Source organism: Podarcis gaigeae, assembly GCF_964106915.1.
Source record: "Podarcis gaigeae genome assembly, chromosome: 7".
Lineage (NCBI taxonomy): Eukaryota > Metazoa > Chordata > Lepidosauria > Squamata > Lacertidae > Podarcis > Podarcis gaigeae.
In genome coordinates this window covers 22,070,145-22,086,344 of record NC_139683.1, presented here as the reverse complement: position 1 = coordinate 22,086,344, position 16,200 = coordinate 22,070,145, and the positions used below count along the sequence as shown (strand labels likewise).

The following is a 16,200-nucleotide window of genomic DNA, read 5'->3' as shown; positions in this document are numbered from 1 at the left end:
CTAATGAGCCTTATTGCCACATGGCCATATTTGGGTATAATCTGCTGACAATCTCCTTCGGCCCAATTCAAAGGAGGAGATCTCTGTATGGAGAATCTTCTCCGGATTTTAGAGCACATGTATATAAATAGGATAAGCTCCCTAACATGGAGGCTTTTAACTGCTTCCAGTGAGATGCAAACCCCCTTTTACATTATAGTACACTTACATATGCACAACTAGAGCTGGATCAGGGTTATAATGAATGGATATAGAGTGACCTTGGGACAGTCAGTGCCTCTCAGCCTAACCTACCTCACAGGGGTGTTGCGGGGAATACGTGCAGAAGGGGGGAATCCTCCACCGTAACTCTTTGGAGAAGGTGTGAAATAAATGCAATCAATAAATAAATCCAAGTATCCACATTGGTATAAATATGTGGTAGGTACACTAGTAGGTATTAAACAGCAACTAAAGGAACCAAAGGGCAAATGAGAACAGGACTCCTGCATCATTCATAACTCTGCAGAAGGGGGGATTTCAGCAGATGTCGTTAAGCCATTCCTGCTGAAATTGCCCCTACTACATCACTATTAAAGGCGCAGAAGCCTTGGCCTCTTTTTTTAACCTGACTGCCCTTTCAGAAACGGAAATGTAGTTAAGTTACAGCCTCTTAACCAGGCATAGGCAAACTCCAGATGTTTGGAGACTACAATTCCCATCATCTCTGACCACTGGTCCTGTTAGCTAGGGATGATGGGAATTGTAGTTCCAAAACATCTGGAGGGCCAGAGTTTGCCTATGCCTGCCCTTAACAGTGCAATCCCATGCATGTCTACTCAGAAGTAAGTCCCACTGAGTCCAATAGGACTTACTACCACATAAGTAGGTATAGGATTTTAACCTCATTGTTTACATTATTATTCAAAGGCTTCAGGAGAATGTGAGACCCTCATGCTGGAACTAAGGTTCATATGTTCCCCTTCTGCACATACAATGGATTTAAACGTCACCTTTTTCCCCATGGCGTGTCTCTAGAATGAAAATGCTCGAAAACATCCCAAAGGCAATTTTGTGCACAGAAGTTTTAACTTCAGCTGAATGGGAAAGATCTAGTGGATTTCTTTTTTCTTTCTTTTTAAAAATACATTTTTCTATTCTAGACTTGCCAGAGAACAAAGAGGCTTCCTATACTGCTTGATTGCTGTAAGATACTCACCTGGAACCAACCCAAAAGGTGCTACTTCCAACAGCATGGTGCTTGTGACTTCAGTGGAAATGAGAGATAACAAGAAGATCCTTGAGGCAAGCTGGAAAGGGAGAAGCATTGCATTCCAAGGGCAAACGATAAGGATTTCTCCAGACTCCGGCCAAGAAAATAGAAGGGAAAGAAGAGTTGGTAGAAGCTGCCTTTGTAGATTGTTTAATTTGAGCATGCATTATATCTCTGGAAAGCCGGGATGTTCTAAATAAAAATAAAAATAACCACTCGTGTATGCAAAAAGAAAAAATAGTTATTGCATATCCTTTCTGCAGAGATTCAACTTGATTCTGTATTATTCTGAAAGGGGTGTTTAGTTAGATCTAGGCATGGTGAAGCTCACCTGATCTCCTGATAGCCAACTTGCTGTTGTCTACTGGGAAGGTGTGACACACTGCAAATGCTCTGGCAGGAGTGTCAGGCTGGCTTCGCTGGTGCATTTGCACCACACTGATCTCCCCGGTGCCCTTCCTTCTTGGTAAGCAGCAGTGAGTCAGCTGCTGGGAGGTCAGGTGAGCAATGGTGCTCCACCACGCAGTCCACTATCGCCTTCATCACCTGAAAGGTAGCATCAAAATGACGCCATGTGAACACTAGCAATGGAAAATATGGAACCCCCATTGATGGGGATGGTAACTTGAGCCTTACTGGAACAGCTGCAGCAAAGCAAATTGAGCCTGCCAAATTGGTATGGAAATGCTCAGATTGCTATCGAATGGATTTGCATGGTCATTTCACATAAGAAGTTTGAGCTGAAGCAGCTTATGTTTATAGGCTGTAATGTTTCACCACATCCCTTATCATCTACAAAGCAACATGCCTTCATGGTGGCCACATGCTAGTGGTAGCACCTACTGATTACAGCCCATTTTCACTAGGTGTTTTCCTTTATTCCTTGCCTATCTAAAAGCAAGCTGGAACTGTTTTTGGAAAAGATTGGAATGTGGGAGACTTCAGATGTTATAGAACTTATTGACAGCCGGACAGCAGAAAGCCCTGCCCTGAGTGCCTCTTGAGGTTAATTTTCCACAATAGTTGGCAGGTAATTAGGATGTAATCCAGGGCCTGATGATGACCCTTAACTGAGCTCCACAACCATCTCCAGGACTATGCCACCCATAATGATGGCAGAATTGCACCCATCTTGAATAGGATATTTAGAGACAGGGTAACTTTGCATGTGAAGGCAGGTTCCAGTGGATTGATTGGATGAGACCCAATTGGATGAGACCCAATTGTGGGTCCAACGGTCAAGAAGGTGGTTTCTGCACATGCTGTAGAGGAAAGTGATGGGAAGGTAGCTCATCTAGGAGAAGGAAAATTGCTCTTAAACCTCTGCTGCCTTATCTCTCCTTATCTTTGGGAGAATAAAAGGCAAAGGGTAAACCTTACACAAATCTGGAGTGGAGTCCCTAAGACAGTTGTATGGCACCTTGTACACCTCCTTCTGGCAACTCCTGGGAGAGCAAGGTTCAAATCCCCACTCAGCCATGAACTTCACAGGGTGGCCATGGGCCAGTCACTATCTCTTAGCCCAACCTACTTCACAGAGTTGTTGCGAGATTCAAGTTTTCCCTGCTTTTAGATATGGTAATTACATTTAATTTTATTTGAATGCCCAACAACTCTTCTTGCTCTCTTTTCTTCTAATTGTTTATTTTGTTATGTGTTCTTTATGTTCTTTATTCCTTTAACAATTCGTTTATTTACCTTTCTACTGATCTAATCTGTTATGAGTGGCTATTTATTTCCTTTATCGATTCATTTATGTCATACTGCTGCATTTTTATTTCAGCTGTGTCGTGTGTGTGTGTATAAAAAGAATATCCAGTAAGAATGAGATTACATCATGTAAAAAAACTGAACTAGGTAAAGGTGCCATTTGTGATCATACAAACCATGTGTGTAGAATAATATTTCAAGCATATTTTAATGACCCATCCTACCAGTTCATTTCATCAACCATCATTCCATCTCCATGTGAGGTTCATGAGAAAACTTTTGTTCCCAAGTTAGATGGAAAAAGAAGTAAAAGGGGATAGTCAAAAAACTGATTTATTTATAAGACCAGACAATTTACCCAGCTGAAGCCTTAATCTTCGCCAACAAATCACCTCCTAAGATGAAAGCTTCCTAATGATAGTGGGTGCACAGTCAAAATGACCGGAATTTTATCTCCAGGTCCTCTGTTAATGTAGCCATTATAGCATAATGCTTCACTTTGTGACTCATGGTTTACCTGAAGAATTGAGATCTGATAAAAATGGGCCCAGGTCTATATCTCAAATAATGAAGAACCTTTGCTAGTGTGATAATATTTGACATGTTTTTATCTGGTCTCTGCCATCAGAGTAAGTGCAAATGGGAAACCAAATGTGTTTAGAACTTTTAAAACTGCCATGAAAACTGTGAAGGGAGATATTCTATCTGTAAATCAGAAAATAGCTTCTTTCCTGCTATCTTATCAAACAGCACTGCATAGTTCTACAAAATGTATGCCCACCGAACTAATGGGAAGATAGTTCCTGGTCTAGGAACTATGAGACCTAATTTTTAGTAACTTGGTGGGCAATGCTCAAACCACTTTCCTCAAACAGTCCCATTAACTTTAATGGGGATAACTCTTGAGCACGGGGCCCTGCAGGGAACAGCATATATAAATGCACAATGCAAGCCCTACAAGAGTGAGGACTTATATTTCTAATGGATGCATATGCTGCTTAAACATATTAAAACTGGCAGCATCTGTTGTTGTGTAAGATGATGCAAGCTTTAAAAACAAAACAGAAAACTGTTTCCACTACATTTTGTGCATGTGATTAAAAAAAAGATGGGTATAGAATTTTTGCTGAGAAACAAACCCTACCAATGTGGGAGAAAATATCCTACACATAGGCATACACACAGGGTGTGCCGGGTATGCCCAGAAATACTCAATGTTCACCCCACTGTTTTTTTTAAAAAAATGAGATCATGGTGAGAAGGAGAAAGTATGGAGCAGCATCCTCGCAGTCTCAGCTGCCACAGTGGGAAGAGGGACCAAGGTGGCAGGGAGGAGGAGGAAAGGAGACAGCAAGAAATGTAGGTAGAACAAAAAGACTGGAATGAGTCTGGAATGGGTCTGCAGCTTCTGCCTGCATCCGTCTGTCTATCTCATGGCTCTATCAGCGTCGCTTGATACCTTTTTGCTCACATATGGTGAGTGATGTCTCATTCTCCAGGACAGGAAGATGAGGAAACCTTAATTTGTCTTGGTCAGTGAAGACCACAACAATTGACAGTACATACCTGGATGTATACCGCAAAAATTTGGTATTCTGCGTTTCATTTTTCAAATTTGTATTTTTAAGTGGAGCTTAGTTGTTAATGTTTAGCTAAGTTTTTGTTCGTTTAGTTTGTTTCATGAACAATTTGTTGTTTCAAATCTCTTACCCAAGCCACGAACTCACTAAATGGACACAGGCACCATCTCTTAACATCTCTAAGGAACGTGCAGGAGGACTGGTTTCAAACTGTGTGGTGGGAAGCTGAAAAAGAGGGGACAGCATACAAACACACCTGCCGAAAGCTCCTCTTCTACACAGCTGGCAATGGTGTGATAGCTATGTCCTCTTTTTCATCTAAAACGGGGGCGTAAGGTATCCACCATGATGGTATGTACCAGTTTCGGATCTGCTGTTCAGCTCAGCTTCCAACAGACATCTGGTTGGCAACTGTGAGAAAGGATGCTGGATGCTCTTTGACTGGAGAGATGTGAAAAGGGGAATTCCCCAAGATTTGGTGTTGGGCTAATTTAGGGCTTCAGGATGGGCTGTTCAGCATCTACAGCTCTGCCTCCAACAAAGGGAAATGGTGGGGGGTTCAGGAAAAACAACTGGGGTGGGCTGCTGCTGCCTGAGGAAATCAGCTCACTCTGTCTACTAGTAGAGCTGGCCCTGTGTTATCTTGATGAACAGGTGGTGTGGCCACTATTGATGTAGTGGCTAGAGTGGTAGATTGGGGATGGGGAGCCATGGGTTCAAATCCTTATGTCAATCACTCTTTCTCACCTTAAGGGTAAGAACACAAATTAGTTAGGGCATCCTTTCTGCTGCGTTCCTTGAGGGAGATTAGATACTCTTTTTGCTAGTAATGATTCGGTTAATGTGGGAGGAATTATTATGCAGAAAGTCAGGGATAGGAATACAGGAGCTGCCTTATATCAAATCAGACCATTGGTCCATCTACCTCAGTGCTGTTCACACTGACCGGCAGCAGCTGTAGATGGTTTGAAATTGGGATCTTCTGCAAGCAAAGCAGATGCTCCAGCACTGAGCTACCTGCGGCCCTCCCTCTCATAGTCATTTTGGCTGAATGGATATGTGCGTTGCGTTCTCATTTGTATACAGTGGTACCTTGGGTTACATATGCTTCAGGTTGCATACGCTTCAGGTTACAGACTCCGCTAACCCAGAAATAGTACCTCAGGTTAACAACTTTGCTTCAGGATGAGAACAGAAATTGTGCTCCGATGGCGCGTCAGCAGTGGGAGGCCCCATTAGCTAAAGTGGTGCTTCAGGTTAAGAACAGTTTCAGGTTAAGAACGGACCTCCGGAACGAATTAAGTACAGTACTTAACCCAAGGTACCACTGTATAGCCATCTTTTCTATGATATATGTATACTTAGGAGAAATCATGCCTAATAACACACCAACTATACTTCAACAGAAGTTTTTTGTTCTATGTTTTGCTCCAAGACCGCAGGTTCCCTACCTCTGCATCAAATGAACAGTGTACTATAAAATGCCATGAACCAGTTATTTGGAAAGAAAGAATAACAAAAATAGTCCTGAGATTTTATTTTGCCAGTGATCAGAAATCATTAAGCACCAAAACCCAGAAGAGATTTCATGGTCATTTGGGTGAAACCCCACGTTTGACAAATGAAAACAAAGGGCTCATTCAGAATTTTGTTTGCTCCATGTTTCTTTTCTCCCCCTGCTTTCCCTAGGGAAGCAGTGGGTTTTCCCAGGGAAAGCATTGGGACAAAATAAAAACCTCTCAGACCCATGTCTGGAAATCATGGAACAAACAAAAGAAATCACAGGATGAAGGGAAGAGTTGATGAGCCCAAAGCTAGATACTTTAAAGAAAAATTTTTTACATTGGAATAGCGACTGTTAAGCTTCATGAAGCCACTAGATGGGGATCTTGAGTCAGTCATCTCAAAATATTCTTTGGCTTAAAAAAACCTGTTTTATCCTAGGCAGAATTCATGCATTGCAACTTTATTCTTTGGGCATTTGAATTTTTACCCAGCCATGTGGCTAACGATGGAAAATTCACAGGTCCAATGTATATATTTTAAACACAGGTGCCAAATCAGGATTCCATTTCATGATATAAACATATGTGGGAATGGTTTTTGGGTCTACAGTGACATGACATATGCTCCAACATCATGTTTGTTTAAAAAGATGTTCCAGTGGAATTTTTCTGCCCCTCCCCTGTTTTCTAGGAGGCCTACCATTTATTGTAGAAATAATCTGCCTTCTAACAGATAAAAAGAAGGGGGAGAGTAAGAAGAATCCTTTGCTGAAAGGGACCACAGTGACCCAATTCATGTTGTTTGCTGTGTGAATAAAGCAGCTGCCAAAATCCTTTGGACTCTATCACCAAGATCTTGGCTTCTCTGTCTTTTCCTCCCTACTGTCTCTTGCCCAAGGCTGTCTCCTCAGCCATACTCAGCTGGAAGCACTTTTCTGAGCCAAGCACAGGAGAGGCAGCAAAACCACGTCCCAGAAGCAGGAACCTGTTCCAGGTTCAATCTCAGGCATCACCAGGTAAGGCCTAGAGAACCACTCCCAATCAGAGTAGGTAGGACTTGGTTAGATCAACCTATTCTCTGACCCGGGATAAGGCATCTTCCTGTATTCCTAATTTCCCTCATTACAGAAAAGGCCATAGCTTAAGTGGTAGAGCATCTGCTTTGCATCTAAATCAGGTGTGGGGAACCTGTGGTCCTCCAGATGTTGCTGAACCACAACTCCCATGAGCCCCAGCAAGCAAGGTCAATGGATTGGGATGATGGGAGTTGTAGTTCAGCAACAACTGGGCAGGGTCAAAGGGTCCCCACAGCTGATCAAAATGCTGCAAGCAGCCACAGGCAGACTTAATGCATGTATTTGGGAGACGCCCAGTTATAACACTGTTTGGGAGGGAGGTGCAAACCAGAATTAATTTGAACTGCAATGAATCCCTGCAGAGAAGGAATTGTGTATGTTGTAATAGCTATACCTAATAAGTAGAGGTTGATTGAAGTGTAGAAGAGATGGTTCCATGCTAGCAGGTAAAATAATAATTCTTCCAACATTGGAAATCACTGAATGGATGGATGACCTTCTGCGACTGGCTGCCCATGTAAAGATCCTGTTCGTTAAACTGAAAAAGGTAGAGTTTTCGTAAGATTGTGAATTGGGACTTCATTGAACTCTCAATGTTGTACAGTAAAACTCCCATAATCTCTGACCATAGTAGCTGGGGCTGATGGGAGTTACTTTTATTTATATTTATTTATAAATATTCCACATTTTACATTTGTCTCTTCATTTATTTCCCTTTCCTTATTATGTGACTGGAATGTGTTGATGGGATTATAATTGTAGTGAGCTCTTAAGTGCCCTGCGGGAGTGAGAGGAAAACCAAGGAGAGGAAACTGAAAGAGAAACTATAATCCAAAAGAATTTGGGAAAATTTTAATAAACGGTTAACAACAAAGTTGGTGTCTGTTGTTCTTGGCATGTGAAGGCAAGACTGGGAATGACTTTCCAGTACAGCTTGGCATAGTAGAAGCTAAGTGTGGCTAAAAGTTAAACCTTATGCATAAATTCAATGGGATTTACTCCGATGTAAGCATAGGCTTTCTTCCTAAAAGACGTATGTTCTCAGTTGCTTTTTAATATACCCCTCTGTATAAAATATGGGGTCCTTATTGACAAACTGAACCAGAGCAATCAAAATTTTAAAAAAGCTCACTATGCTCTGTACTCACAACTGACAATCTATAGTTTAAACAGAGGTCCCTCCCAAGCTAGTTCTTGAATAGTGTATAGACCTTTTTTTTGTCTGGAACTTGTTTTGTTCAGCACTGTTGGACGAAAGGGAAAGCAAGGAAGGTTTTCTGTGAAAATAAGGAGAGGTGTACAAAGGAGTTATGGCACCTCTTCCTGCCAGCTTTCTGTCTTGAGTGCAGCTCCCTTCTATTACCTGTGAAGTGCCTGGACATGAAAATCACCAAAGTTCCATGTCATTATTTTTAGCAAAAGGGAACCGCTGCCAATTCTTTCATTTTTTAAAGTGAAATAGTCTTTGTTCTCTAAAACGTTCTCCTGTCTCTCATGCGATGCAGCGTTGGCCAGAACAGCAGCCTGCCCTTAACGTCTCCCTAAAAACGAGCCTGGCCCTCTTTTTTGCTCAATTTGCAAAGTGCACAATGCAGCTCGGAAGAGAATATCTTTGGCTTGAGATTGTTTCTGTCCTCTGCCCAAAAGATGCCCAGAAGTGAAATGAGAAAGGATGAAATGACTTCTATGTATATACTTATATGTATATACTCAACTCCAAGCTGAGTTGAGATCATTCCTGGGGCAGTAAAGCAGGTGAAGAAAAAGAAAAGGAAGCTGATTTTCTTACATCAAGCCTAGGCAACTGTTCATACAGAAACCACCGTCTTGTAAGGCATTTCTCTGGAAATGTATGCCAGGCTGGAGAGGAAGAATCCAACTGCCCAGCGACAGTCAGCTGCTTTTCTAAAGCAATCAGTTTTGAAAAATCTATTCTAAATAAACAATTGTTTCCCAATGTGAGCGAATGATTCCACCAGCTGCAGAAGGGAGCCGGGTGCTCTGCGGCGGACGACTCTGTCAGGATAAAGGGGGATAATAATATATTAAAGACACGAGATGCATGAAAAATGTCATTAAATAAGTCTTTACTAGCTTTGAAATGGTGATGGTTTGCATAATTGATTAATCATAAGGGGGCACTTTTGGTCACAGAAATTATCATTATTACAGCTCTAAAGTCAAATAATCTTTCTACTTATAAAAATATGCCATTTTACCCTCAGATCTCCCCAAGATTTCTCCTTTCTTTTAGGCTCTCTGACTTTACAGCCTTTAATAAATGAATGGTACTTAATCAGGAGGGCAGGGAAAATACCACTGCATGTTCCCTAGGCTGTGGAGGTTTTGTGCATAAGACCTAGACTAGTGGATCCAATCTTTTGTTTAACTGGGGTGAGTCCATCAGTGGGATCTGAACTGTGCCTGGGATCATCGCTACTGGATTGGTGTCTACTTCAGCTGATTCCCAAAGTTCAGGAGGGCCACCAAAGCCAAATTCCTAAACTCTTCCTACATATCAGCTTAGCCCCAGATACTGAAATCCAGCACAGATATAAAAGGCGTATTTATTGTTTTGGGGAGATGCATACATTTTGGGTTTGCCTAGTTCTTCAGAGTGTAGTCTGTGCCTAAGAAGCAGCTACCAAGAATATCAAAGGGCTTATTCACACTTACCCTTTGTCCACAATCTGTGTCCAAGCGTTGTTCTGAATCAGAGCAAATGTCAATTCGGGTTTTCCGTGAATTGGTGTTTCCTCCAAGTGAGCTTTAAAGAGTTGGTTTTCACAGGGAAAGCTCTGGAGAGAGAAAGACACAGAGCTTTAAATTGTGGATCATGCCTAGAAAGAGCAGATGAAAGATAAGTGTGGACAAGCCCTTAGTTGGTATCCAGCTTTTGAATTCAGGGAGATGGTTTCAGACAAATATGGACATTGCATTAGAACACGAAAGAGGAGGGACAGTTCTCATGTTGAAATCTTCTTGCAAGTTTTTGTGTTACAGATTCACAGAGTTGGAAGGGACCACAAGGGTCCTCTAGTCCAGTGTTCCCCAACCTTGGGCGTCTAGCTGTTTTTGGACTACAATTCCCATCATCCTTGACCACTGGTCTTGCTAGCGAGGGATGATGGGAGTTGTAGTCCAAAAACAGCTGGAGGCCCAAGGTTGGGGAACACTGCTCTAGTCCAATGTTTCCCAAACTTTTTCTGAACCGTGGGCCCCTTTCGACCTCGTTTCTCTCCTGTGGCCCCCCATGGGCATAGCCAAGGGGAGCAGCTGCCCCCCAAATAAGCAAAAATCAATACAAATCTGAGGTTTTGCACCCCCTAACAAAAGCCTGCCCCCTAACAAAAATCCTGACTATGCCCATGTCCCCCGTTATGTTTTGTTTGTAAATAGAACATGTTTTATTTATATTTTTTATAATTTATACAGAACACAATTACATAAAATAATAGGAACATAATGAAATATTGTTGAAGCAGAAAGTCATAGAATCATAGAGCTGGGAGGGACCCCAAGGGTCATCTAGACCAGGGGTCTGCAACCTTTAAGACAAAAAGAGCCACTTGGACCCGTTTCCGAAGAAAAAACAACAACTGGGAGCCGCAAAACCATTGCGACATTTAAAACAAATATAACACTGCATACATTGTTTCTTAGCCCAATGTTATCCTCGTCATTATAAAAATAACTTTTTTGACACTTTTTAATTATTTTTTGTTTGACCCCTCAGAATTACTCCTCCTCATAGAAATAAACGTTATATTAACAAGTTACCTTTTTTTGAGTGTGTGTTCTTCACTCCCCTTCAAAACAGTAGCTGCAAATTGCAAAGCAATAGCAGCAAATCAGTCAGCAACAAAGACATGCTATATACCGTATTTTTCGCTCCATAGGACGCACTTTTCCCCTCCAAAAATGAAGGGGAAATCTGTGTGCGTCCTATGGTGCGAATGCAGGCTTTCGCTGAAGCCTGGAGAGCGAGAGGCATCGGTGCGCACCGACCCCTCTCGCTCTCCAGGCTTCAGGAAGCTATCCGCAAGCCTTGCAAGCCCGGCGGGAGTTCCCACAGGCTCACAAGGCTTGCGGGCAGCAGCCTGCAGCCCCAGCGAGTGTCCGCAGGCCTTGCGCGCCTGGCGGGAGCTCCCGCCAGGCGTGTGAGGCTTGGGGCGGCAGCCTGTTGCCCGAAGCACAGGGAGCCCTCCGGAGGGCTCCCCGTGCTTCGGGCGAGTGTCTGCATGCCTTGCGCGCCCGGCAGGAGCTCCCGTCGGGCGCGCGAGGCTTGGGGCGGCAGCCTGTTGCCCGAAGCACAGGGAGCCCTCCGGAGGGCTCCCCGTGCTTCGGGCGAGTGTCTGCATGCCTTGCGCGCCCGGCAGGAGCTCCCGTCGGGCGCGCGAGGCTTGGGGCGGCAGCCTGTTGCCCGAAGCACAGGGAGCCCTCCGGAGGGCTCCCCGTGCTTCGGGCGAGTGTCTGCAAGCCTTGCGCACCCTGCAGGAGCTCCCGCCGGGAGCTGCTGCTGCTGGGAGCCCCCACAACCCCCGAAAGAGGACTCGCTCCAGAGATCCTGGCGGCTCCCAACCCGGGTTCGCTTCACCGCGCGGGGCAACAATGAGTGAAAGGAGGCGCACTAAAAACAATGGCTCACGGGGAAGGCGGGCGCGTGCCGCTCGGCCCTTGGGGAGCCTTCCTGCTGCCGCTGCCCTGCGCCCAACTCGCGAGGAGAGTGGCGCTGCCTTCTGCTCTCCGCCGCCGCCTCACAGATGACAGCGACTGCACGGGAACAAAGGAAAATGCGCCTCCTCCCCTCGCCTCCACCCCGGAGCCGCGGCAAAGGCGTTAAAGAGCCACATGCGGCTCCGGAGCCGCAGGTTGCCGACCCCTGATCTAGACCAACCCCCTGCAATGTAGGAAACTCAGTTAAAACATCCATGGCAGATGGCCATCCAACCTCTGCTTAGAAACCTCCACGGAAGGAGAGTCCAGAACCTTTCGAGGGAGATCCAGCTTCCATGTATTACTAAAAGTAAATAACATTTACCCCAGTTATTTGACACAGAGGGGGAAACCTACAGATACAGTCCAAAAGGTGCACAGGGAGTTCTGTATATATGGGAGAATTTTAAAAAAGCAAGTGGTCCTCACTGCCCTGGTGCAAAAAGAGCCCTGGCTGCCTAGATAATACACTATAGTCCCACACACCCTTACCTGGGAGTAAAGCCCACTTTAAAGAAGAAAGTGCGGCTTTCTTCTGAGTAGACACTTTGATGAAAGCAGCACCAGATGACCCCACTCGGCTACGCAGCCAGGCCGATGCTGCTGACAGGCTCTGCACCCCTTGGCAACATCCGAAGGCCCTGATCCACTAGGTGCTGGGGTAGATTGCACCCTGCACCTAGCAGAGTCAGGCTCAGGCTTCCACCAGGCCCAGCACTGGTGGCAGCAACAAGCAGCTCTGGCTCACCCAGCCCTACCCACTACCACCCCACCACCGCATTTACCTGACCTGTGGGTTCTGGATCACGGGTTCCACTGGTCAAAACAGGAGCTTCAGCATTTACTGTCTCCTGCCAGAGACAAACCAGGACTGCTCCAAGAAAATGCACAGGGCAAAAAGGAGTGCTAGGCCCTGGTGGGCTGCCCCCTTACCCACTTGTGCTTGGCCAAGTGGATAGCCATCCAATCAGGATTTAAATAAAAAATGATGATTCCCCCCCCTTCACTTCTCACTTCCCTCTGTGCCCCCCTAGTCTGATGCTATGGCTCACCATTTGCACATTTTTCAACTGTGCCCCCCTTGGAATATCATGGGGTGCCCCAGGGCCTCTGGTTGGGAAACACTGCTCTAGTCTAACCCCTGCAATGCAGGGATATTTTGTCCAACATGGGACTCAAACCTATGATCCCGAGATTAAGAGCCTCGTGTTCTAGCAACTGAGCTATCCCAGGGGAACCTGTTTTTTTGTATTTTTTTTTTTTAAGGCATTTAAAGTCTGAGGATGGTTTTCTAGAAAAATTATAATCTATGGGCAATATCTTGTCCCTGCTACTCCTGCTATTACTATTTATAAGATACAGAAAAAGCAATCTTGTTAAAAACCGTAGTAATTAAAACAGTTAAAAGAGCAAGTTCAGAGGACTGCTTGCCTAAATAGGTGTACCATCAAGAGCCAACAGAGTGCCAGTACCGATGGGCTCTTTTATTTTAGCAAGGAGGGCATTCCACAATACAGGCACCCCCACCCAAAAAGCCTGCCTACATGTTACCACAAGCTGATAACCATTCACATTGAAAGGTTATATGAATGTGGGAAGATGCAGGCTGATTTGATATGCATGGTTGTCATGGCATAAGTTAGGGATTGGGGAAAGATGATTTAGATACGTCACCCAAATGGATATGTGTTACTATCGGTGTTGCTGGCGTGTCTTCGGGGACTGTTAAAAGGTTTGGGTACGCCAGACACAGAAGGGATGCTACAATTGAGACACTGTGGCCTGCTGAGTAAACTGCTCCTGTATTTTAAAAAGTGTGATGAACCTTTCAGCACACAGTTCTAAACAGCTTTTGCAAAGAGCACTAGTTTATCCCTCTGGTGGTTTGTTGTTGTTGTCAAACAATATTTTATTAGTAGTAAAATGCTTCCCACCCTGTATTTTTTAAAATAAAAAAATATACTAGCAGAGTACCACTTAGGTGAAAGAGTGTTATAGCATGATAACACTATAAACTAATCATAAATGAATGAATGATAGAAAATTGCCACTCCCCCAGTATGTTGCTTGATCCAAGAGGCTCTTCTTGGCTTGTGACCAGGCTGCCTCATGGGTTGCACTGTCCCTTGTACATACCTGTTGTAGGTGACCAAGGACATAAAGAAATAGGAATATGAAGCCCTGAGTAAATCAATTGGGGCAGGTACTGAGAGTGAACTGAGAATAACCGAGGTGTTGTTCACAACATTAGCAGTTAACCTGTTCAATGATGAATCACATTATTTTTTTTAGCGCAGCTACTTTTTATGGAAAATCTGTTTTTAACATTGTACGGGTGCCCCTAGTTACTCTCATGTCACAGTCAAATGCTGACATAAATCTTTTTTCTAATAAAATGAACTATTCAAATTATTTCTTTGCTGAATGATGTCTGCAGCTGATGTATTTTAATCTGCCAGGCATAGAAAATGAAATTTACATGTCACTGAGGTCTTTCTGCTTAATAAATGTTTTAAAAGAGAGAAAGCAGAAAGCCATATAAAGGTAAGATTATAATGTTTTGCATAGGTTTTTTAATTTTTTTTTAGAAAAGGGTATTGTATCTCCTGCCTTAATGTTAAAACATTTTTATTTATGAGATAGTGTATTTATTTTGGGTGTTTTATAGCAGATTTGCAAGAATGTAATGGTTATTAATGATTTAGACTAATTTCCTTACAGGCTCCTCATAGCGATATATTTTGTCACAAAGAGAAATCATTGCTTAACACCTTAACACCTGCATGTCTGGGTCCCAGTTTTTACATACCATCCTATGTGTACCACCCTGATTTTAAGGCTTCCATGCATTTCACCTGTTCTTAGGATTTTTCCCCTTCCTCAGGTCGTGTTTATATTTATTTTGCACTGAATAAAGGAGGAAAATAGTGCATATTAAATCAGGGGTGGGAAACCAGACCTCCCCTACCGCTTGCAGGTAAAGTTTTGCAGTTTTGAGCTGCCCACCTGCCAATCACCTGGCCTCAAAATGACACCAGATGGCCTTTTTGTTAATTTCAGAAACCCCTTTCAATTTGCTGTTTTCTGAAAGTTCTTTGCAGGCACCGGGAATCATGTGATTCATGGTTCCTACCAACACCTTTCAGCTGAGCCAGGTTTTTAGCTGCCCCAAACCTGAAGTCATATATGTGGCTGGGTGTGACTTGAAATGGCCTTATGGGCCAAATGGGGAAGACTTGTAGGCCTAATTAGGAGCCACAGGTTCCCCCATCCCAATTTAAATAAAGCCGATTTTGCATTTAGAGGTTGCTTTGCATGGCTGCTGAATTAGACCATGGCACATTGGCCCAAATTCCATCCAGTGTTCATCAGAATCCCCTTAATCAGCAGTGTAGCTAACAATAAGGAAACACCATTATGGTTTCCGGAAATAATATTCCTCCTCCTATGGTCAGAGCCAAATCCCCTTTGAAACAATCCCAGACAACTAAATGGCGGCTCAAGCAATCCGAGGTTAACTATGAATAATTAGAATACTGTGCATATTCACTCCTTTCCATCCTAGCCAAAATAATAAAATACTAGGATTTTGTTGCAAACATACCGTACTTCTTGACAGTCTAAGGATGAGGGGGAAAGATCATTTCAGGAGAGTAATTTTCAAAGTGCTTAAAAGAGCTGTTTTTTAAAATACTTCTTCTACTTCTACTACTACTAATAATAATGTCTTTATTTAAAAGTGTGGGGTTTTGTATATTTCAGCCAGACAAACCCCACAAGGATTGTTACAGAACTCCTTTTTTTAACAATTATCCACAGTAAGTTTTAGAATGACAGATTACAGTGTGTTTGGCTATATCACCACAAACCAGGATGGTTGTGTGACTGTAAGACATTATTGTATTAGAGGTAGACTGGGTAAATCTAAATCTTTTCAAGCTTTGGTTGAGTGGGTTAATTCCAGGACCTGAATTACATGTCCAATTTGAATTATGCTGCAAAGACGGAATGCACTCCACATTCAAAAAGTGCCATTCTAACTCCCACCCTCCAAGTGAAGATCCCAGCTTATTTTGACATTACTCAGGTGTCCAGAGATCCCCCCCCATACTTTTTTGTTCCAGAGATATTTAGGACAAAGATTTGTCTTTAACATACGTACATTATCGGGGGAGGGGGGGTGTTAACTGGGGACTCCATTTGACTCTTCTTTCCCTGAATGTGTTGTTTGTGAATGCCTTTGTGACATCCGTCATTCAAAACCGAACCCTGCAATCCTGCACATATCTACTCCAAAGTGAGATCCATTGAATTCAAGGGGGCTTAATCCCCAGGTAATTATGTATGGGATAGGCTGCAAT

At 43.5% G+C, this 16,200-nt stretch overlaps 1 long non-coding RNA gene across 3 annotated transcripts in view; it reads right to left on the bottom strand.

Annotated features, from left to right (window-relative positions):
* Window positions 1-965: 965 nt before the first annotated feature.
* Window positions 966-16,200, bottom strand: part of LOC310849314 — a 46,019-nt gene continuing 30,784 nt past the window's right edge. For 2 of the 3 annotated variants that reach the window (XR_014566842.1, XR_014566843.1), the window contains one exon: window positions 7,954-9,139. This is a non-coding gene — a long non-coding RNA (uncharacterized lncRNA). Of the gene's footprint in view, window positions 1,445-4,672; window positions 4,768-7,517; window positions 7,662-7,953; window positions 9,140-16,200 lie in introns of those variants that run through there. The other variant, XR_014566844.1, reaches the window with a different exon arrangement.